Source organism: Leopardus geoffroyi, chromosome B4 (assembly GCF_018350155.1).
Source record: "Leopardus geoffroyi isolate Oge1 chromosome B4, O.geoffroyi_Oge1_pat1.0, whole genome shotgun sequence".
Taxonomy (NCBI): Eukaryota; Metazoa; Chordata; class Mammalia; order Carnivora; family Felidae; genus Leopardus; species Leopardus geoffroyi.
Window position 1 is genome coordinate 59,600,171 of NC_059341.1, and position 24,445 is coordinate 59,624,615.

Genomic DNA, 24,445 nt, shown 5'->3' on the forward strand with positions numbered 1-24,445 from the left:
CCAGGTGGAGTATCTAGACTTCCACTATTACCTGCAAGTAAGGAAGTAGCTTCCCACCCTCTTCTCCTCTGGAATGGTGTCAGATAAAGTCTTCTGAGCCAGCAGAATTAAGTAAGACCCAGATTCTCAAAACATAATACTCTAGGGGAGGCTGGGTGGCTCAGTCAGTTAAGTCTCTGACTCTTGGGTTTGGTCAGGTCTTGATCTCATGGTTCATGGGTTTGAGCCCTGCGTTGGACTACGCACACTGGTAGTGCGAAGCCTGCTTGGGATTCTCTCTCTCTCTCCATCTCTCTCAAAATAAATGCCCTCTCTCTGCTCTCTCTCTCTCTCCATCTCTCTCAAAATAAATGCCCTCTCTCTGCTCTCTCTCTCTCTCAAAATAAATAAATAAACTTAAAAAATACTCTAAATGTCTAGGAAATAATCAAAAGTCGCTTGTCATACCAAGAAGAAGAAAAATCTCAACTTGAATCAGAAAACAAACAACAGATGCCCAACACTGAGGAAACAGAGATGTTGGAATTACCTGACAAGGATTTTATGGCAGCCATCATAAAAAATACTTCAACAAGCTGAACATGCTTGAAACAAATGAAAACAATAGAAAAAAATTTTGATATCAATTAGAACTAAATGGAAATTTTAGAACTGAAAAATACAATAACTAAAAAATGAAAAGAAAAACTCAGTAGATAAGTTCAACAGAAGAATGGAGAACACAGAGAAAATAAACAGCACACTTGAAGACAGCATAATGGAAATAAACCAATTTGAGAAACACTGAAAAGAAAAATGAACAGAGCCTCAGGGAACTGTGGAACTGCAACTAAGGATCTAACGTTTATGTCATTGAAGTCTCAGAAGGAGAAGAGAAAGAGGGAGGGCTGAAAAAGTAGTTTTTATTTCAACTGCTGAAAACGCCCCCATTTGGTGAAATACAGACATTTTCAAGAAACTGAGCAAATTCCATATAGAAACTCAAAGAATTCCACAATAAGACACATCATAGTCAAACTTCTGAAAACCAAACACATAAAAAAATTCTTTACAGCAGCAAGAGACAATGACACCTTACCTATCAGGGAAAAACAATGCAAATTACAGGGAATTTCTCAACCAAAACTATTAAGGCCTGTAGAAAGTGGCATAACATTTTCCAAGTGCTGAAAGAAAAGAACAGTAGACCTAGAATTTTATATCCAGCAAAAATATCCTTCAGTAATGAAGAGGAAATCAAGATATTAGAAAGAAGAAGGAAAACAAAAAGAATTTATTACCAACAGACTTGCTTCAAAAAATGACTAAAGAAAGTTCCTGAAACAGAAAGTAAATAATAAAAAAGGAATCCTGAAACATCAAGAGGGAAGGATGAGCAACTAAATAGTAAAACTATGATAAATATAATAGACTTTTTTTTATTGGTTTTTCTAAATTGTGGTTGACTATTGAAGCTAAAATGAGAGCATTGATTTGTTTAAAAAAAAAGTGTAAAATGCATGTATGTAAAAGAATAGGCAGAACTCATTCTATGGGGCCAGTATTACCTTGTTACCAGAAGTAGACCAAAATATTACAAGAAAACTAGAAACCAGTATGAATATAGACAAAAAAAATCCCCAACAAAACAAGCCAAATCTAGCAACATATAAACATATTAGCAAAATAAAGGACAAAAACCATGTTATCATCTCAATAGATGCATAAAAAGCATCTGACAAAACTTTATCACCTTTTTAAAAAAATTTTTTTTTAGCTTTAATTTTGAGAGACAGAGAGAGACAGAGCATGAATGGGGGAGGAGCAGAGAGAGAAGGAGACACAGAATCGAAAGCAGGCTGCAAGCTCTGAGCTGTCAGCACAGAGCCCGACATACCTTTTTTTTTTTTTTTGTTAAAGCAACAAACTAGGAACAGAAGGGAACTTCCTCAAACTAATCTAAGAAAAACCCACAACCAAAATCTTACTTAAATGTGCAAGACAATGCTTTCCCCCTAAAATCAGGAACAAGAGAAGAATATTCACTCTCATCACTTCTATTTAGTATTGTGCTGGAAATTCTAGACAGGGCACTTAGTCAAGAAGGAAAAAATAAATAAATAAAGGAATCCAAACTGAAGAGGAAGAAATAAAAGTATTTACAGATATATAAATTCAATGCAGTTCCCATTAAAATCCTAGGTGAATTTTTTTCTTTGCAGAAATTAACAAACTGATCTTAAAGTTCATATGGAAATGCAAGGGACCCAGAACTGCCAAAACAATCTTGAAGAAGAACAAAGTTCTTGGAGGATTCATACTTCCTCATTTCAAAACATACTACAAAGCTACCTTAATCAAGACGGTTGGTACTGACAAAGCTAGGTGTATAGATCAATGAAACAGAAATGATACTCAATTGCTTTTTGAAAAGCTAGCCAAGACAATTGAATGGAGGGAAAGAGTAGTCTTTTCAATAAATGGTACCAAACAACCAGATATCACATGCAAAAAAAAAAAAAAGAAAAAAAGAAAAAAAAAGAAGTTGTACCTCTTCCCTACACTATATACAGAAATTAACCCACAGTGGATCACAGACCTTAATGTAAGAACTAAAACTATATAACTCTTAGAAGAAAACACAGGAGTAAATATTTGTGACCTTTGGTTAAGCAAAGGCTTTTAAGATATGACACCAAAAGCACAACTGATCAAAGAAAATAAATAGATAAATAAATAGGAATTAATCAAAATTAAAAACTTTTATGCTGTGAATAATACCATCAGGAAAGTGAAAAGACAATCTATAGAATTGGAGAACCTATTAGCATATCACATATCTAATAAAGAACTTGTATCCAGAATACACATATGTACATGTAAATGTATGTGTGTATGGATATATATATATATATATATATATATATATATCCATACACACATATATGTGTGTGTGTATGATAAAGTATAAGATAAATAACACAATTAAAAAATAAGTGAAGAATTCAAATAAATATTTCTTCAAAGAAGATATACAAAGAGCCAATAAGTACATTAAAAAATGTTCAACATCACTGGTATTTAGGGAAATGCAAATCAAAACCAGTTCACCAGAATGATTTCATTAATTTTTTAAAGAACAGAAAATAACAAATACTGGCAAGGATGCAGAGAAACTGGAACCGTCATACATTGTTGGAGAGTATGTAAAATGGTATGCAGTCAATTAGGAAAAGAGTTTGGCAGCTCCTCACAATGTTAAATATATAGTTACCATATGACCCAGCAATTTCACTCTGAGGTATATACCCAAGAGAAATGAAAACATACATCTCCACAAAAACTTACACACAAATGTTCAAAGCAGCAATAGTCATAACAGCCAAAAAGTACAAACAGTCCAAATACCCATGAACTGATGTATGAATAAATAAAGCACAGTATTTCCATACAATGGAATATTATTTGACAATTAAGAGAAATGAAGTACAGATACATGCCACACACAAATGAGCTTTGAAAACATGTAAGTAAAAGAAATCAGTCATAAAAGGCCCCACATTTTATAATTCCATTTATATTAAATATCCAGAAGAGGCAAATCTAAAGAAACAGAAAGTAGATTAATGGTTTCCCAGGGCTGGAAAGCTGAAGAAGGTTTGGGGAGAAATAGGAGGAATGGACTGGTTGCTTATGGGTATGAAGTTTCTTTTGGGGGTGATGAAAATGTTCTAAAATTGATTGTGGTGGTGGTTTTCCAACTGTGAATATACTAAAAAACACTGAATTATCTACTTTGAATGGGCAAATTGTGTGGTATGTCAACTACATCTCAACAAAGTTGTTTAAACTGTCAATAACAATTAAGAACAAAAAATTTTAATGATGTGGGTAAATTATTATGTGCTAACATTAAGAAAAAAGCTGAAAGTAAAATTATTTATCCATATATGTCCAACTATATGTAAAGGATACAGTGCCTATTTTCCAAATTTCTTATTTTCACTTATTTGTCTATTAAAGTATTCATTTACACACTTTCTTCTATTTTTCTGTGTATTTATCTTCTGTTTCCTTAACTTGGCAATAGGAGCTCTGTGACCAAAACTCAATTTTGCATTTCTTTCTCATTTCTCACACAGTACCTGCTAAGGTAATTTGTATTTAGTGAATAATAAAAAATGTTGCTAACTTATTAGACAGCTGACTCTAGTATATTGAAATTTTAGACATAGGACTCAATACATGTGTTTAAGAATAACATTTCCATCTCCATGACATTTGAGTATGGAAATAGATCCAACAATGGTCCACTTAGAAAATATTTACTCTATTGTATTTAATTCCAACTATTTCCATTTGCACAATTTGTACCCAGTGTTAGATTGAAATAAAAGAAATTATTTGGGAATATAGATGATCTTTTATCCAATTTCATTCTTTATACTAAAGATATAATTGAGGTAATTAGGTATCAAAGTAATCTGAGAAAATAAAAATTTAGATTGAAAGTAATCACAATGGTAACAATAACTAACATTATTGAGCATTTACTCTATGTCTCACATGATTCCAGGCACTTTATAATTTCATTAAATTATCTCCCAAATCCTAAGAGATCAGTATTATTATTATTACCTTCTTTTTACAGATAATGAAATAGAGGCCTGCAGAGTTTAAGAAATTTGTCCAAGTTCACAAAGTTTATAAATAACAAAGATTCAAAGCGAGGTTTGCTTGATTCCAGAGACTGAGATTTACACTTCAAAGCTGTATATCTTCAATTTACCAAGAACATGTTGCCTCTGAAAATCATACAGTTCAATCAATTCTCTCCTTTCTGGAATTAAGTTGATTAAAGATTTAAGTAAGTTGGTGAGTTATAATGACTATAAAACAAGGAGTCCTGTCTCTCCCTTTTCTCCAAATAAAAAAATGAGGTATTTTGGAGAGATGCTTTTCCTAAGTTTCATAGCTTTGGCGATTTTGGACCAGAAAAGGTAATTCCACCCCATTTCAATCCCTTAAGTAAACTTAGTCACCTTGCTGAGTGATACTAGTGCCTTCTAAAGAGTGACTTCAATATCTGCATTAGAGTTCCAGAACCTCTCAAGCTCTGCTCTCTTGATGTCACCTTCCCCCACTTGTTTCTTTTTTTTAAGTTTTTAAATTTATTTTGAGAGAGAAAAAGCATGAGTGGGGGAGGGGCAGAGAGAGGTGGAGAGAGAGAATTCTAAGCAGGATTGAGCAACCCAGGTACCCCTGGTTTTTTTTTGTTTGTTTGTCTGTTTGTTTTTTGCTTCTTATCAAACTCTTTCTCTTTATGAAGACTTTGGCCTGGTGACTCAATTTAGATTCTAGCACCACTGTCCTTTTGCCCACTGCGCTTTTGCCCACTGTGCTAATACTTTGATAAATGACACCTCACTTGCCTCCTACCTCTTGGATCCCTGGCCCCCACTTTCTTCAAACCATACACACATGTACACACACAGAGAACAGGGAAGAAGGGTCTGAGAAGAGTAGGCAGGCCATGCTAATGAAAGCAGGCAACACACAATTGTCTCCAGCAATACCTTTCCAGGTCACATTTATAGAGACTTACACATTATTTAGGAGGCATAATCTCAGAAGAACCTGAGAGCATTTCCTGACCTCTGGGGTGGAAGTGCAGAGAAATCATGGAACAAAATGAACTCTTCAAAAATCTAGTAAACTTCTGCATATTTATCTTAGGGGAAAAAAGAAACCTCTAGGGAAGAAATTCTTAAACAATTCTGGGTCACTAATTTTAAGTTCAATAATGTATTTTGCAGAAGAAGTAGTCCAAAAGAAGACAATTTCAAATCAATAAATTCAAACTAAGACATCAGGGAAAGGGGAAATGTGAAATAAATGAAACCAGAGGTAATAAACTTTAGGATTTGTTGACAGTGTTTGTTGAAGAAGAAACAGGAGAAAGAGGAGAGGGAAAGAGAGCAGGCAGGCAGGCAAGAAGGAAGGGGGAGGGAAGGAAAGAAGAAGGAGGGAAAGGAGGAAGGTGGGGAGGGAAGGGAGGGAGGGAAAAATGAACTTATTCACTTTGCTGAGAAAGACATGAACTTTTTGTCAAAAATATTTCAGTAACTGAAATTCCATTAATGTTTCTAGAAAACTAAAATGTTCTTTTTCTCTTTTTGCTCAATTATTGTCTCCCCACTCTGAATCTAACCTCTTCCTTCAGACTTCATTGATTAGTGTTTTCCTTCACTGTGATATTTGTCATCTGTACTTATGGCTTTTGATTCTTCTTGCCTAAACTTCAACAGTTGCGTACTGCCTGGTCCAACCCCCTAACCTCCACTACCCACTCTCTGCCTCCCAAGTGCTTAGGCCACCTCTAGCACAGCTACTATTACATCTCTCTCTTGCCCCCCAAAAATCATAAAGTCCAAATATGCCTAGCAGATAAATCCTTCTATCGTTTGGCCTCAACCTGTGCTTCCAACTAACCTTAAATCTCGGCTCTTTGCTTCTTAATAACAAACCTTAACATTTTGATGGCAAACAAGCAGAAATGCCTACTGAGTCCCAGTCATAGGCACCTGTCTTGCTATCAGGAGAGTTGTAAAGGAAGCAGTAGAAGCAGTCCCTCCCCAGAGAAACTCACAGCCTAATGAAGATAAATTAACTCCAGCAACGAACTTAGAGTTATAATGAAGATGCACTTGCACTTACTCAGATGATACTTTCTACAGAAGATCTGAGGAAGGGCAGAAACTACAACATATAAAGCACTTGTGAGGCAACATTAGGATCATATATACGTGAGAACTGAGTATAGGTAATACTGTTCATTAAGCTTTGTACTAAAACTGATGGGAGAAACTTCCAAACACATCTTTATTCACTTACAATCCTCTTTTATTCTGATCCACTCAAGATGACACAAATTTACCCTCTTCTTTAAGGAATAGATGTGAGTTGGCAAGAAATATAAGATTCTGATCATACTGGACCAGGTTATTGCTGCTATGAAGTTAGCCTTCATTTTCCAAGTAGGCTTTCAAAATAATGGAGACGGGTGGCAGTGAGTGGCTAGCCCATCAAGCCAACATCTCTTGATCCTTGAAAGAACTCACTCACCAAAGGCCTTGTCAGATATGTTATCTAACTAGTGGATCAAGGAAATTTACTTTCATGAACACAAACAGGCATTTTTCACAATCACGATTATTTACAGATGCAAATACCGTGTAAAATATAGTGCCTAAACTCAGCGGTGATTTAACACTATTTCCATAATGAATGTTCAAAAGAATTAATCAAAGACCCTCCTACTGAACATGTAATAGCTTTTAATAATCTAAGGGCTTCTTCAATGATTTGAATTAAAATAAAAATTGAGGATTAAAAACTACAGGATTCTCCATAGAGTTCACAACAAACCACCAAAGAATATACTCAAAGAAACAAATTTCATTGGTATAAACAAGACATTATATCTGATCCAAACAGTTGTAATTCAAGAAAGAAAATACATGAATTCGTTCAGGATTCAAATATAGATATATGCCTGTAACATAAAGAAATTGATTATTGGTTTGACTTGTTCTTCAATGATTATGCAATAGGAAACTCCTGTGCCAATATAACTTACCCTATCCACTAAATATTAGAGTCTTCCATTTTGGAGCTAAAGCAAGAAAAAAAATGCTTTTTTTTTGTTTGTTTGAATTTTACATAACCCTAAACTACTTCAAAAGATTTTTTAATTTAAAAATATGTTTAAAATTTTTAAATTGTTGTCATATAGATTAAAAAATAGTTGTTTGAACCAAAGTCAAACTCACTGTGTGTGTGTAAACACAATCATTATCTCACCACATGATTTTTAATTTTTTTTTAATTAGGTATTTTCTACCCTTGTAATGTGTGTATATTTAACAAACTACCAAAGAAAACTATTCTTACAGCTCAAATAGATTGCAATAGTATTGAATGAATTTCATCCCTCTAAACTCTTCTGAAGAGAATGTGCAAGCATGTGGTTTTATTTACAGTTTCCCCTTCCTGCACCCATAGATCACTATGACTTAACAGTATGGGTTCATGTTTTTTCTGGAAGTTTCTACACATTACAAAGAGAAGCAGAGAAAACACACCAATCACGTTGCTATGGTTTTAGTGGCCATTTCTTGAGCCACTGATCACATTCTACTTGATGTCGCTATTGTGTTTAAACCCAGGCAGGTTGTGTCTTGTTCATGTTTCTATCCTCCTCAGTGCCTCACTATGCACATTGTAGATACTGATTAAATATTTGCTAAGTGACTGCCCAAATAAATGAATAACTAATAACTGCAGTTGTACTTCTATTCAGAAGAGAAAATTGGAACAAACCTACCTGTATGCCTTTACTGGATGAAATGAAAAACTGTATTCTAATGGAAGTAATTTGGATTTCACTATGACTCATCAAGGTCCTTCTCAGTTAACTTTACTCTCAAAATCACAAATTGAAAAGAGAAAAGTATAAGTGTGCCTCTGAAATTTCTTAGAAGTTTTTTTATTATTCTGATGAAGAATAAATGACTGACACAGTTTGGGGGTGTTTTCAGAATTGAAGGTCTTGGGGAGGATTGTTTTATCATTGAAATGCATTCTCTAATTCCTTCTTTATACACACACACACACACACACACACATACACACAAGTACACACAAATAAGATGTCACATCTTAAGAAATTTTGGAGTACCTCCTAATTTAAGTCTGACCCTTAAAGATTGGTGATCCCTAGGGTTTTGTCTTTGGTCCATCTCTCTACTTACTCTTCATGTTCTCATTGAATGATGATGTTCACTTCCATGGTTTTAACTTCCATCTATATGCTTAGAACTTCTAAATCATTCTAACACTGACCTTGTCTTAAACTTCAAATTCCTATATCCATCTGCTTAATAACATCTATACCTGGATACTTCTTACTTTCCTAAATTCAAAACTTCAAAACCTCATCTCCTCACTCTCTAACTCACACTAACAAAATTGGCTAAATCTTTTCTCTCAATTATTAGCATTTCCATGTTTAGTCATAAGAAAACAAAAACCTAGAGTTTTATTCTATACCTGGTGTTGGAAAACTACATTCCATGTACATATTTTCATAACTAAAGTTTTATTGGAACACAGCAACACCCATTCATTTATATGTGTTGATGGCTGCCCTTCTACTACAATGGCACAGTGGAGTGAGGTAGAGGCCATATGGCCCACAAAGCCTAAAATATTTGCTATTTGGCCCTTTATTTAAAGAAGTTTGCTGTCTCCTATCTTAGATCATTCCCTCTCTCAGAAGGCAAAAGCTACCTATTTTTTCTTCCTATATATTTCTCAAATTCATTCCTACCACCTCTCAAACTTAGGCTCTCGCATGGATGATTGCAACAACCTCCCAACCCCCATCCCTCACCTACTACCAGAATGATACATCTAAAACACACACTTCATTGTTATACTGTTGTGGAAAACTCTTCACAGATCTCTAACATTCTTGCACATCTTGTGAGCAGAGGCATTGAAAGCTTTTATTCCAGATTATCTTTTCAAGAATATTTGCATGGCAAACATCCTTAGAAAATATAGTGTCTCCCTCTAGGAGAGAACAGATTTTTTTGCTGTACACAGTATAATAAAAATAATCTCTTCCCCCAGGGAAAGATTGGGCAAGTTTGCATACATATTCCTTATAAAATATTGGGGAATTCTGAGCTTTGGGTCTCTTGGCTGTGATGCAAAACCACTATGTGCACAATATCCACCTGGGCCCATCTTCCTGTTGCCCCCATGGAAGGAAAACCATATGAATTTGAACCTCACCCTGTCATGAGTAACAAAATCCTTTGTCTCTGACCCATGAGTCTTGTGTCCAAGCATTTATGAAACTCTAACAGCCTAACTTGTTAGCTTGCAAAGTGATTAAAATCAAACCCTTCACAGTCTGTAACATTCAGCCCCTCTCTATTTCTCTCCAATACCTACAGACTGAAGTCCAAGTGCCTTAGCCCTCAGTACTCTGAGTGGATCTGTCCCTCTACCATCCTTCTCCTCATAGTAGTTACTCATGGTCCACAGCTGATCATAGTTCTCCAATTAGCACATCCTATTCTGTATCTTCCCATCTTTCTCACCTTGTCCCTTCTGCTTGAATTGCCTGCTAGTCTCCCCAACCAGAGTTCTTCTTTTCCCCTTTCTCACCTCAGACTTTTTTAGCCTGCAACCTCCTTTTCATACCATAAACACAGTGCAGGCATTATCCCCATTTGATAATGGATCCCCAGCATCCATTCCTAGGTTAAATTCAGATTCCTTCTTGTGGGTTTCCAGAGCACCCTGAGAACTACTCAATCAGCCCTTACCATATTTGTGAATATTTGTGTCCATCTGTGTGTCTGTCTCACCCATAAGACCCAGAGTTACTTGAATAAAGAGACAGTAGCTTCTTCATCTTGGTATCCCCAGCACCTCATTTGATGCTAGTACCTGTGAATGCTCAGTAAATATTTGTTGAACTGATAAGAACTGAAATAAACTAAACTGATTTTATTAACTCTAATGCCCTTACTTCTCACTCAAAGAAAAAAAAATAATCCTTTTCATTTGTATTCTTAAAGTGGGAAAATTTGTTTCCTGCTTCCTTTTTAAATGCTATTTTCCTTTTTAGAATATGACTCATTAAGACTTAAGTCCTTCCAGAAGAGGTAAGAATTTAATAAAACATTCTATAGAGGTTTGATATTTCTCTAAATCTAGTTTTATTCCCCAAACCATATTGGATTAGTCAAATGATTCTTGATATAAGTAACTGAAAAGAAAAGCAGCCCAATTCTTTAACACTAAGCACTTGAGGATTGTACTGAATAATGCCAGAGAATATAGGCCATGTGAATAGACTCAGCATTGCCTGAGTACTCTGTCTCCTGGGAAAACCCCCTGATTAGGGCACTGAATTATCAGTTCTAAAGGAAATGTTTTCTAGTCTTTAGTTAACCAGGTGAGACAATGTGTCACACTGGTGCAGGAGGTGGGAAGGATGTCATCATTCTATTGTTCAGGACCATCTCGCATAAAGTGTGTGGTGAGAAATTCATCTTTTGGAAAGCACACAGAGCACTCTGACACCAGGCCTTTTAGAACATCCCCAGCACTTAAAAGTTTACAAATGGTGGAGACTGCTTACTATTCCCTTGATTACCCTAGGGAAGGATTTATGCTTTTAAAAACTGAAGAAGAAAGGAAAAGAAAAAAGAAGAGTGGGGAGGAGAAGAAACCATTGTTAGCATCCTAGGTTTTTAAAGGCTTCCTTATACGGTTCTCACTGATGCACATAAAATAATTCCAGGCAATGTAGTTTCTCACCTAGAGGCTAGTATTGATATATTGAGGCTTCCAGATAATTCTTACAAACCCAAATGAACCCATCCATCCACAATGCGGTAGGTAGACTAAACACTCACTGCACCATGCATTCCAATCAAGGAATTCTATATCTAATGAAACCTGGCTAAAATATCTTTGAATATTTTATTGGGTACAGTATTTACACACTCTAGGGAAAAATCTTTTCTTACATCTTCCCACTGACTTTTCTGAATAATATAATCGCTGGTCCCTGTGAACCTAGATTAAGAAATTTAACCTGACAATTCAATCAGTCCTACAACTGCTGTCATTAAAATACTAATTTTTTAAAAATTTGGTGGTAGAGGGGTGCCGGGTGGCTCACTTGGTTAAACACCTAACTTTGGCTCAGGTCATGATCTCACGGTTCATGAGTTGGAGCCCCACATCAGGCTCTCTGCTGTCTGCACAGAGCCTGCTTCAGATCCTCTGTTTCCCTCTCTCTCTACCCTCCCCTGCTCTCTCTCTCTCCCAAAAATAAAAAATAAAAATAAAATAAATAAAAACGTGGTGGTGGAAAAGGGACATGGTCTGCCTTCACCTCAAGCTACATTACAAAACCAAAAATATGCCCCCTCCCTAGTTAAAAGGCAGGGCTCTAGCCTAAGTATAAATCCATATTGCATCAGGACAACCCTTCACAACAACTAGCTTGTCCTTTTCTGAATCCTTTGCTTACTACCAATGGTAAGTGTAATGCATCAAATTACCTAAATATAATCCACCAAAGTATTAATGAATTAATGACTTAAGACATATATCTTGACTTCATATAAGTGGGAATGATTTCAGGATTTGAAATATCTTGTTGAAACATTTGGCTATAAAAATAACAGATATATTTAGTATAAGAAACTATTTCTTATCATCTTACTAATACTTTGATATTGGAGAAAAAGTCTAAAAATTCCTAGTCTTTTTTGCTTTCTTATAAAATCTATGGTTAGTATGTCTTTTTTAAGACAGCAGGAAAAAAACTTTAAATAAGCTATGGCAAAATTAAGTTTATTGTTAATTTTAAAAGACATTGGTAGTGACATTTACATATATGCAAGATGTTTTTGTCTATTTCCTAAAATAAAAATTTTATGAAAGAAAAAGTTCAGGATTTTGAGAACTAATCAATGCACTTAAAATGCTAAGCATAACAGATGCTCGGTAGGGAAATATGTTCAAAATAGCTAGAAAGTAGCTCTCCAATAATGTTGACAATGCAAGATTATTGCAATATTTGCAAAAGAGAATTGCAACAAAAGAAGACTTGCATATTTAATTCATTAGCTTTAATTTCTCCCTGAATATCAAGGGATTAAATTCATTTGCATCAGGCTTTGGTGTTAATCCAAAGAATTTATTAGCTCCTCTGCAGCATTGTTTTAACAGTACTTACTGTTTTCTTTCTAGATGTTCTGAGATTTTAACCTCGTAGGTTCCAGGAAGTTTCAGCAGAAGATCAAGGTAAAATCACCATTCTTTCAGGCTTGGACTCCTGGGGCAGCTACAGCCAGGTTTGTTGTGGGTTGTCCCAGGCAGCAGCTGTGCTGTTACAAGGGAATGTTCTCCATTTAACTGGGCATGGTCTACTGCATTAGTTATATGAGTAAATAACAGGCAAGTGTGTATTGTATGAAAGTTTGTGCTTGACTGGCTCAAGTATGCTTATTATAATAGATTTTAAAATATTCAGATGACATATGCTTACAAAAGCATGGTGGTAATTATAAAATCTATGGTCTATTGTGCCGATCACTACCTATCTTCCTGACTACCATCTTTGTTCTAAGAAGGATGACCATTTTAAGATAAAAGTTCCAGGTCTGTAGGATGCATGATGTGAAAAACTGTTTTCATGATTGTTTATCAATTCTACTCTCTTAGAGACACTAATTTTCTGACTCATCACAGCTTTTTATTTTTCCCTTTAAAAGAGTTCTACCATATTGTACATTAAGCTTTCATTATGTTGATGTTTTTCACAGTTTTATTCTACATTTAACTTCCTATCATTGTTGTATCCTTGAGCTGTTGGTTTGCATAACAGCATTTACTCCAGTACAGATAAGAAGCACATGCATTTCATCACTCCTGAGAAGTAAGGTTTTAATGACAATGGTAATTCCAAAGCAAGGATTTCAAAACTTACAAATGACCTAATGGCACTAGAAAAATATTCTATTTATAGCCCATGCTGCATATATAACAATTTGGTATTTATTTCTCTTTCTTATGACAGGGAAATGAGCCCCTTGTTTATTATAAGAAAAACAGTAGCTGTCTATAATTAAAGACCATATTTCTTCATTCAAACCTGAAACATTGAAATTGATAACTCTTAAATAAAAAATTCCAGCTACTGCCCACCCTTTTAAAAAAATTTCTTCACATAAGTGGCATGATTTAAGATTGGCTCATTTCTGTCCAGTTTGCTTGCAATATTCAAAAGCAGCAATAATATTTGCTTTCTTAATTGCAAAGGACTACATCCAGGTATTGTCCTCAAAATCATCAAATCTGTTTATGCAGATTTATCTGTCTAGGTTCTTGCCTCTAAATGCATTTGAATCAGAGCTACTCGTAGTACTGACATATTTTATGTTTGCAGATTAGATTACTCTGCTGTGCTGTTAAAAATTCATCTTCAGTAAAATGAGATTGGATGATTTCTAATCTTTTATGTTCAAACTTTCTATGTTGTTGAATTCTCCAAGGAAATGGGAATCATTTCCTATGGTAGTATATTTTATGGTTTACAAGCCTCAAAATGTGGAGTTCTTTCTTAATCATTTCTGCAGTAATGACTGAGGCCTTTTGCTGTCATTTACATAGGAAATGTAGTTGGTATTGGGACCCAAGAGAGCACAAGTTGAGACAAGTACAAACAAATTGAAAGAGAAATACTAGCAATGTCCTAAGAAGCAGAAACTTTCTAATTCTCTGTTGTTATTAAATTAAAAGTGATATGAACTAATGAAAGCAGCAAATCTAGGTGCAACGTGAATATGGGATTAAAAACATATAAAGGGGAAAATAAGAAGTCCTTCCATCAAGGTTGCAATATGATGAGATATCACCATTATCAGAAGCTGAACTTCCAAAGAAACACACAGTCCCACTGGTGTTTTCACAGAAAGTTGTTTTGGGAAAGAAGGAAAAAGAAAACTGTCAATATTCTAGCAATAACTGAGGTTCCTGTGTTATGTACACAGGAGATTCAACTGAACAGGAGGATGAATGAGAGAATAGAGGTTTTCATATCTATATATACATACATTAGCTTAAAAAATTAACAGATTCATTATCCAGTTTTTTGTATTATTTTCACAGTTTTATTATAAATATAAATACATGTGAGATATATTCTCCCAGATGTACACCAAATTCTTCGTGGTGACTACTTCTGGGAAATGACTTTGTGGAGTGAGAAATGGTGGAGGACCTCCACTTTTTAATTTGTAGAATTCAGTATTATTTTTTTCTGTGCATGTATTTTATGCAGTAAAATGTATATCTCTTTCCTTTGAAATTCATAAATAGAAGCTGTCATATATCCTGGAGTTAAAAAACAAAAACAAACCTATCCTGGCCAACCATACTAAGAATTAATTTGTGCTGAGCTAAACCCTTGTGACAAGTTTAATAACTAAGACTTCTCAACTTTAGTTATTTAGTGGCTATTTTCTCTAGAACAAATTATTTTAAAGTGAAATTCTAATGTAATATGGGCAGGCAGTATATTGTTTCTAATGTTACTGCCTTTTTTTATTAATAAAAATGCAGCCCAGCATTAAACTTAATCACTGCCTGCCAGGGGATACGTAATCACAATACAGGGTTTACCAATTTCCCCAAGAGCTTGCTATAGGCAGGCTGCCTCAGGGATTTCTTTCACTTTCCATGTTTGCATTTCCCGTAGGATACAAGTGATAGAAAATACACATATGTGGACACAGAGTCTAAAGGACTCACAGTTCATAATATTCCGGTTATAGGGTGAGCCAGAGATTAAGCTGCTGTAAGCAGTGGCTTCTATTTTGACACTCCCTCCTAAATCCTGTCACCTCTCAAAAATAATCATCACATCTTCTGTTTTGGTGCCAGCCGTAGCCCTGGTCATTTCATATACATCTCATATAAACTATATCTAAAATGTAATTCACTGGACTCTCATCCTTTGTGAAATGTTGCAGGTAGGATTTTCCAGGAAATAGATTCTAAAACAGAAGTTTGCACACAGGATGTTACAGGATGTGTTCATGGGGGTCAACATCTATACAAATGTGAAGGAAGTCAGATTGCACAGAGAAAGCAATTGGGCTGCATGGGAGTTCCAACAGAGGCTCATTCAATCCTATGGTGACCTCTGCAACTAGAATGGCCATGTAAAATTGTCCCAAGTTAGAGCAAGGTTAGACATTAGTCTCCTGAGTAGACTAGTCTTTAGATGCAGGCAGGGGCAGTACATTGGGGAAAATGGCTCTTTTCAGCCCAGCACTGTCACCAGAGAAGGGATACTCAGCTGTAAGAAGTCTGCCATCATACTCCCAACAGCTGGAGGAGTTAGTGCTTCCATCCAGAAGGGTGGAGCTGAGCAATGCTCCACAGGGGCCAGCACATTAAATATACCAACCTCTTTCTAAAATAGCAGTTGGCACTTAGCAGAATAAATCATTTAACTGAGACTCTTCTGTTTGGTTCATTTGTACACTCTTTTTTTCTTTTTAATGTTTGTTTATTTTTGAGAGAGAGAGAGAGAGAGAGCATGAGCGGGGGAGGGCAGATAGGGAGACACAGAATCTGAAGCAGGCTCCAGGCTCTGAGCTGTCAGCACAGAGCTAGATGAGGGGCTCTAACTCACGAACTACAAGATCATGACCTGAGACAAAGTTGGATGCTTAACCAACTGAGCCACCCAGACACCCCCTTTTGTACACTCTTAATATGGACCATACATAAATATGCTCTAGTTTATTTATTCATTAATTCTTTCAGTTTGTTTCAATCCAATAACTAGGTGTTGAGTACCTACAATATGCCAAATATTTCTTAGCTCTGGTGATACAGAAATGCATATGGCATAGTTCAGAAGAATGATCGTCATGTTATAAAATATTTATTGAATTTTTACCACGTGCCAGGTTCTGTGAATTTCATTTAATTCTCTAACAACCTTGTAAATTACATTCTATTTTTATCCCCATTTTTCGTTGGGAGGACTCATGATTAGGGGGGTTTAGTAATTGTTCCAAAGTCATTCTGCTAATATGGTTTGGAAGAGGGCTTAAACCCCAATAGAATAACTTCAGAACTGGAGCTCCTAACCACCAAGCCTGGAGAGTTGGAGAAAACATCCTGAAGGATGTAATACTGAGAGCAATTTGGGTGATGATTAGGATTATCAAGGTTAAACTGCATTCTCGGCAGAGAGCTGCCACTAACAAAACAAAGAAGTGAAGTGGAACCACAAGCAGTGCAAGATTACTAGAGCATAAAAGTGCAAGGCAGGGAGTGGCAGGAGGTGAAATGGAGGTGGAGATAGGGGCCAGGTCACAGTGAGCCTACTATGCCATGCTAAAGCTTAATCCTGAAGGACAGGAAACCATCCAAGGGTTTAAAATAAGGAAAAAGAAAGCATAGAATTTGTGCCTCCAAAGATTTCTCACTTTGGTGGAGGACTCAGGGTGCAGTGACATGCTGAAGACATGTGAATTAGTTGTGGAGGAACTGGCTGGGCAGTTGGATATTTGAACCTGAAGTGCAGATGAGGGTGAGGGCTAGATATAGTTTAGTGACTTATCAGAATGTGAGTAGTAATTAAAACCATAGGGTTAATATGATATTATGGAAGTTTTCTACATTGAGTGTTGAAAATAAGAACAGAAGACTGAGTACCAAATCTTATGGAAGGGTAAGCAGAGAAGACTTTACAAAGGGCTGGAGACAGGGGAAGTGCCTAGTATCAGTGAGAGAGAGACAGCAAGAACCTTACAAGAGCTTTGCAATGAAAAGAATAGTCCCCAGTGCCAAAGGCATAGGATAAATCAGATAATTTTAGTGCTGGAAAGTGCTATTGGGGTTTGGCAATATGTGAGCCATTGGTGACTTTGCCAATAGCACCTCTTGGAAGTGAAGAGGGTAGGAGCCTTATTGCCCTGAGTTGGCAAGGTGAATGGGAAATAAAAGGGTGGAACTTAACGTGGTGTTGATAATTCATTCAATAAGGTAGAAAGGAAATGAACACAAAATGGGGACCCAATGTCAGAGGGACATTGCTTTAAAAAAAATCCCTATACTCAGAGAAATACAAATCAAAACCACAATGAGATACCACTTCACACCTGTCAGAATAGCTAAAGTTAACAACAAGTGTTAGTGATGATGCAGAAAAATTGTTAGTGGGAATGCAAACTGGTGCAGCCACTCTGGAAAACAGTATGGAGTTTCCTCAAAAAGTTAAAAATATAACTGCCTTAGATCCAGCGATTGCACTACTAGGTATTTACCTAAAGGATACAAATACACAGATTTGAATGGGTACATGTACCTCAATGCTTGTAGCAGCATTAACAATACCAAAGTATAGAAAGAGCCCAAATGTCTACCGACTGATGAATGCATAAAGAAGATATAGTATACATACACAATGGAATATTATTTGGCCATCAAAAGAAATGAAATCTTGCCATTTTCAAAGAATTAGATGGAGCTAGAGTACATTTTTCTAGGCAAAATAAGTCAGGCAGGGAAGAAAAATACCATATAATTTCAATCTTATGTGGAATTTAAGAAACAAAACAGATGAACATATGGGAAGGGGGAATAAAGAGAGAGGGAAACAAACCATAAGAGACTCTTTATGATAGAGAACAAATTGAGGGTTGCTGGAGGGGAGTTGGGTGGGGGGAATGGGCTAAATGGGTGATGGGCATTACGGAGGACACTTGTGTTGAACACTGGGTGTTATATGTAAGTGATGAATCACTAAATTCTACTCCTGAAAACAATATTATACAATATGTTAAGTAGCTAGAATTTAAGTAAAAATTTGAAAAAAATAAAAATAATCAATCAATCAATCCCTAGACAACTAATATATGTCAGATGCTAGGAAGACAGAAATGACTGAGATCTTGTCCCTCCCTTCAAGGGATTCATAATTTAGTGCAGGAGATAGAATCACAAACAGCTACAGTAAAATGTGATGACAGTGGAAACAGCAGTATGATAAGAGAACAGCAGGAAGAGGCAAAAGACCCTGAATTTGCTTAAAGTTCAAGGAAGTAAGTGAATTAGCCGAAGATCAACAGATAATCAGCAGAAAATTGAACAGCTGTGGAACAGCATGGAGGAGGAGTGTAAAAGACGGGCATCATTTATTGAAATGAACGTTCAGTGTAGATGAGTGCAAGACACTGGTGGAAGCAAGAGATGATGCTAGAAAGGTAAAACTGAGTTCAAATCACAACACACTTTGTTTACCACATTAAAGAATTGGGCTTATTCTTCTAAGCGATTGAGGAGCTTACTGAAGAGCTTTAAGCAGACCAAGTAATATGAAAAATTGTTTTAAAAGCTGGTAAGAGAGAAGAGGGTGGCTTTGGAGGAAGCAACTCAGGAGTTAGGAAGACCAGTTATGAGACCACCGCCATTTATGATGAGGGAGTGACTAATATAGCAAGGATGGTAATGAAGAGGAGGGACAGATTTGAAAAAAAAAGAAATAGAATTAATAGAATATGATTATGCTGATTTGGGGCAGGAGAAGGAAAGGAACAACAAAAAGATCATTCCAGATTTCTGAATTGGTGGCTGGATAGATGTCACTAGAATTAACTGAAACAGGGATGCCTATGTCAGCCATTGGGTGGCTCAGTCGGATGAGCAAGTAACTCTTGATTTCAGCTCAGGTCATGATCTTACAGTCATTGGATAGAGCCCTACATCAGGTTCTGTGCTGAAAGCTCAGAGCCTGCTTGGGATTCTCTCTCTCCCTCTCACTCTGCCGCTCCTCGCCTCACATGCACATTCTCTCTATATATATCAAAAGAACACAAATAAACATTTGTTTTAGACCCTCGAGAAAGTTAGGATAGAAGGAGCACACTGAAACATCATAAAAGCCATTTATGAAAAGCCCACAGCTAATATCATCTTCAATGGGGAAAAACTGAGAGCTTTCACCCTGAGATCAGGAACACGACAGGGATGTCCACTCTCACCGCTGTTGTTTAACACAGTGTTGGAAGTGCTAGCATCAGCAATCAGACAACAGAAGGAAATCAAAGGCATCAAAATTGGCAAAGATGAAGTCAAGCTTTCACTTTTTGCAGATGACATGACACTATACATGGAAAACCCGATAGACCCCACCAAAAGTCTGCTAGAACTGATACATGAATTCAGCAAAGTCACAGGATACAAAATCAATGTACAGAAATCGGTTGCATTTTTATACACCAATAATGAAGCAACAGAAAGACAAATAAAGAAACAGATCCCATTCACAATTGCACCAAGAATCATAATATACCTCAGAATAAACCTAACCAAAGATGTAAAAGATCTGTATGCTGAAAACTATAGAAAGCTTATGAAAGAAATTGAAGAAGATACAAAGAAATAGAAAAATATTCCATGATCATGGATTGGAAGAATAAATATTGTTAAAATGTCAATACTACCCAAAGCAAGCTATACATTCAATGCAATCCCACTCAAAATTGCACCAGCATTCTTCTTGAAACTAGAACAAGCAATCCTAAAATTTGTATGGAACCAAAAAGATCCCAAATAGCCAAAGTAATACTGAAGAAGAAAACCAAGTGGGAGGCATCACAATCCCAGACTTTAGCCTCTACCACAAAGCTATAATCATCAAGACAGTATGGCATTGGCACAAAAACAGACACATAGACCAATGGAATAGAACAGAGACTCCAGAATTGGGCCCACAAATGTATGGCCAACTAATCTTTGACAAAGCTGGAAAACTGACACTCTCTTTAACAAATGGTGCTGGGAGAACTGGACAGCAACATGCAGAAGAATGAAACTAGGCCACTTTCTTACACCATGCACAAAAATAAACTCAAAATGGATGAAGGATCTGAATGTAAAACAGGAAACCATCAAAACCCTAGAAGAGAAAGCAGGAAAAAACCTCTCTGACCTCAGCTGCAGCAATTTCTTACTCGTCACATCTCCAAAGGCAAGGGAATTAAAAGCAAAAATGAACTATTGGGACCTCATGAAGATAAAAAGCTTCTGCACTGCAAAGGAAACAGTCAACAATACTAAAAGGCAACCGATGGAATGGGAAAAGATATTTGCAAATGACATATTGGATAAAGGGCTAGTATCCAAAATCTATAAAGAACTCATCAAACTCCATACCCAAAAAAACAAATAATCCAGTGAAGAAATGGGCAGAAGACATGAATAGACACTTTTCTAAAGAAGACATCCAGATGGCCAATAGGCACATGAAAAGATGCTCAATGTCACTCTCATCAGGTAAATACAAATCAAAACCACACTCAGATACCACATCACGCTGGTCAGAGTGGCTAAAATGAACAAACCAGCAGACTATAGATGCTGGAGAGGAGGTGGAGAAACAGGAATCCTCTTGCACTGCTGGTGGGAATGCAAACTGGTGCAGCCGCTCTGGAAAACAGTGTAGAGGTTCCTCAAAAAATTAAAAATAGATCTACCCTATGACCCAGCAATAGCACTGCTAGGAATTTACCCAAGGGATATAGGAGTGCTGGTGCATAGGGGCACTTGTACCCCTGTTTATACCAGCTCTTTCAACATAGCCAAATTATGGAAAGAGCCTAAATGTCCATCAACTGATGAATGGATAAAGAAATTATGGTTTATATACACACTGGAATACTACTTGGCTAAAGACAATGTGGTTTGGAGGGGGTAGTCAAGATGGTGAAACAGCATGAAAGTTTTTTGTGTGTCTCGCATCCATGAAACACAGCCAGACCAACATTAAACCATCCTTCACACCTAAAAAACTGATTGGAGGATTAACACAACAATCTGCACAACCTGAATGACAGAATTCAACAGGTATGCAGCGCAGAGAGGTGAACTTGGGGAGTGAGAAGCCGCAGCAGACAGGGAGCTGCTTTTGCAGGTGGAGAGCGGACAGAGACAGGGGCGGGAGGAGAATACGGGAAAAGCATCCCTCCCCAAAAGCAGCTGGAGAGAAAGTGAAAAATTAGAAACAGCCACAGGAGCTAAACTAAAAAGGGAGAAAAGAGAAAGGAGAGGGTTTAAACTCCATTAAGACTGTAAACAAGGGGAGAGCAAAGGCTGCAACTCCACAGCTCAATACCTGGTGGTGCTCTGGTGGGAAAGGCGAATCCCCAGGAGCAGAATGGGGTCCGGGAGGTTCTCAGGCCACACGGGGAAAAGCAGTTCCACTGCTGGAAGGACATTTGGTAGAGACTATTGAAGCCACCTGGTCCCAGCAGACCCCAGAAAATGGCCACATTCACTGGTGCTGGAACAAGGTCGTTAAGGGTGAAGCCTGGCGCCAGACGTGTGTTGTGATTTTCCATAATTCCTGAAATGCTGCTGCTACCCTATCTCACAAACTTTTTCTGGGGCAGGCTGGCACCTGGATGCAGTCTTGGGGCACTGGCAGCAGCAGGGTCCATCAAGCATTCCTGGGTGCATCCAACATTCAGCCACTGCTCAGTGAGACCCTCCCGCAGAGGGGAGGAATGCGTCAAAGTCCCAGTCTTTCATAAGTAAGAGACCAGGGAAAACAGCCACATCTGAGACAAAACTAGGGAGAGAGGTACTGCCTGGGGCTTGGTAATGGACAGTGAAAAAGCGGGGAGTGTTTGAAAGCTGAAGACAGAGGACAGGTGCACGATTGCTGATTGGGGAGAACAGAGTTCTGATACTAGAGACTAGGTAGCTGGTGACGCCATTTTCACCACTCCCGCGCATGCGCATATGCACGTACAAGCACCACAATACTCCATCCCAGTAGGCTAGCAGTGCCATATAGTGGAGAACAGAGCGGTTACACCGAGCCCCACCCAACTGGGCCAACCTTCCTCTTCAAGAACGAAGTCTCACCACCTGCTTAGTTCCTAGACTATAAAGCACTTCATAGTCTGATTTCTAGGGAAAAACGAAGTAATTTCAGTCCTATTTCAATCTGTTAGCAGGTCCATCTGTTCAATTTTCTTTTTTTTTCTCTTTTTCATTTCTTTTCCTTGAATACAGAAAGAGAAAAAAAATCATTTTTATTTTCAATCTTTATTAAAAGTATTTTTATTTAATTTTTTTCTACTATATTCTTTAATTTTGTGTAAATTTTTTCAAATTCTATTTTACTTTCATCATTTCATTTTAGTCTACTTCAGTGTATTCATTTTTTTCAAATTCTGAAACGATTTCCATTTTTTTATTCCCCCTTTTTTTCTCTAGTCTGTCAAACCACTTTCAACACCCAGACCAAAACATACCTAGGATCTAGCATCATTTATTCAATTTTGTGTGTGTGTTCTTCATTTTTTCATTTTAATATTTTTTCATTTTAATTTTTTTTTTCAACGTTTTTTTTTTTTTCAACGTTTATTTATTTTTGGGACAGAGAGAGACAGAGCATGAACGGGGGAGGGGCAGAGAGAGAGAGGGAGACACAGAATCGGAAACAGGCTCCAGGCTCTGAGCCATCAGCCCAGAGCCTGACGCGGGGCTCGAACTCACGGACCGCGAGATCGTGACCTGGCTGAAGTCGGACACTTAACCGACTGCGCCACCCAGGCGCCCCTCATTTTAATTTTTTTAATTTTAATTTTTCTACATTAATTCACTTTCTCCCTTCAAAATGACAAAATGAAGGAAGTCACCCCCAAAAAAAGAGCACGAAGAAACGACAGCTAGGGATTTAACCAACACAGATATAATCAAGATGTCTGACCCAGAATTTAGAATCACGATAATAAGAATACCAGCTGGAGTTGAAAATAGACTAGAATCCCTTTCTGTGGAGATAAAAGAACTAAAAACTAGTCAGGATGAAATAAAAAATACTATAACTGAGTTGCAATCATGGATGGATGCCGCAGCGGCAAGGATGAATGAGGCAGAACAGAGAATCAGTGATATAAAGGACAAAATTATGGAGAATAATGAAGCAGAAAAAAAGAAGGACATTAAGGCAAAAGAGCACAATTTGAGAATTAGAGACATCAGTGACTCATTAAAAATGAACAACATCAGAATCATAGAGGTCCCAGAAGAGGAAGAGAAATAGGGTAGAAGGGTTATGTGAGCAAATCATAGAGAAGACTTTCCTAACCTGGGGAAAGACACAGACATCAAAATCCAAGAAGCAGAGGAGCCCCATTAGATTCAACAAAAACCAACCATCAACAAGGCACGTCATAGTCAAATTCACAAAATACTCAGGAAAGGAGAGAATCATGAAAGCAGCAAGGGAAAAAAAGTCCCTAACCTACAAGGGAAGACTGATCAGGTTTGCAGCAGACCTATCCACAGAAACCTGGCAGGCCAGAAAGGAGTGGCAGGATATACTCAATATGCTGAATCAGAAAAATATGCAGCCAAGAATTCTTTATCCAGCAAGGCTATCATTCAAATTAGAAGGAGAGATAAAAAGTTTCCCAGACAAACAAAAATTAAAGGAGTTTGTGACCACTAAACCAGCCCTGCAAGAAATTTTAAGGGACTCTCTGAGGGGAGACAAGATGAACATATAAACAAACAAACAAACAAACAAACAAATAAATAAATACCAAACGCAACAAAGATCAGAAAGGACCAGAGAACACTACCAGAAACTCCAGTTCTACAAGCATCATAATGGCAATAAATTCCTCTTTCAATACTCACTCTAAACGTCAATGGACTCAATGTTCCAATTAAAGACATAGGGTAATAGAATGGATAAGAAAACAAGATCCATCTATATGCTGTTTACAAGAGACCCACTTTAGACCTAAAGACACCTTCAGATTGAAACTAAGGG

The 24,445-nt window shown here is 37.0% G+C and overlaps 1 protein-coding gene across 12 annotated transcripts in view; it reads right to left on the reverse strand.

Annotated features, from left to right (window-relative positions):
• Positions 1-24,445, reverse strand: part of LMNTD1 (lamin tail domain containing 1) — a 523,246-nt gene that overhangs the window by 441,805 nt on the left and 56,996 nt on the right. The window contains exon 2 of one of the 12 annotated variants that reach the window (XM_045465472.1): positions 12,812-12,962. The exons of the other annotated variants lie outside the window; for them this stretch is intronic. The gene's annotated coding sequence lies outside the window, so the exon portion shown is untranslated. The remainder of the gene's footprint in view (positions 1-12,811; positions 12,963-24,445) is intronic. 12 annotated transcript variants of the gene reach the window in all.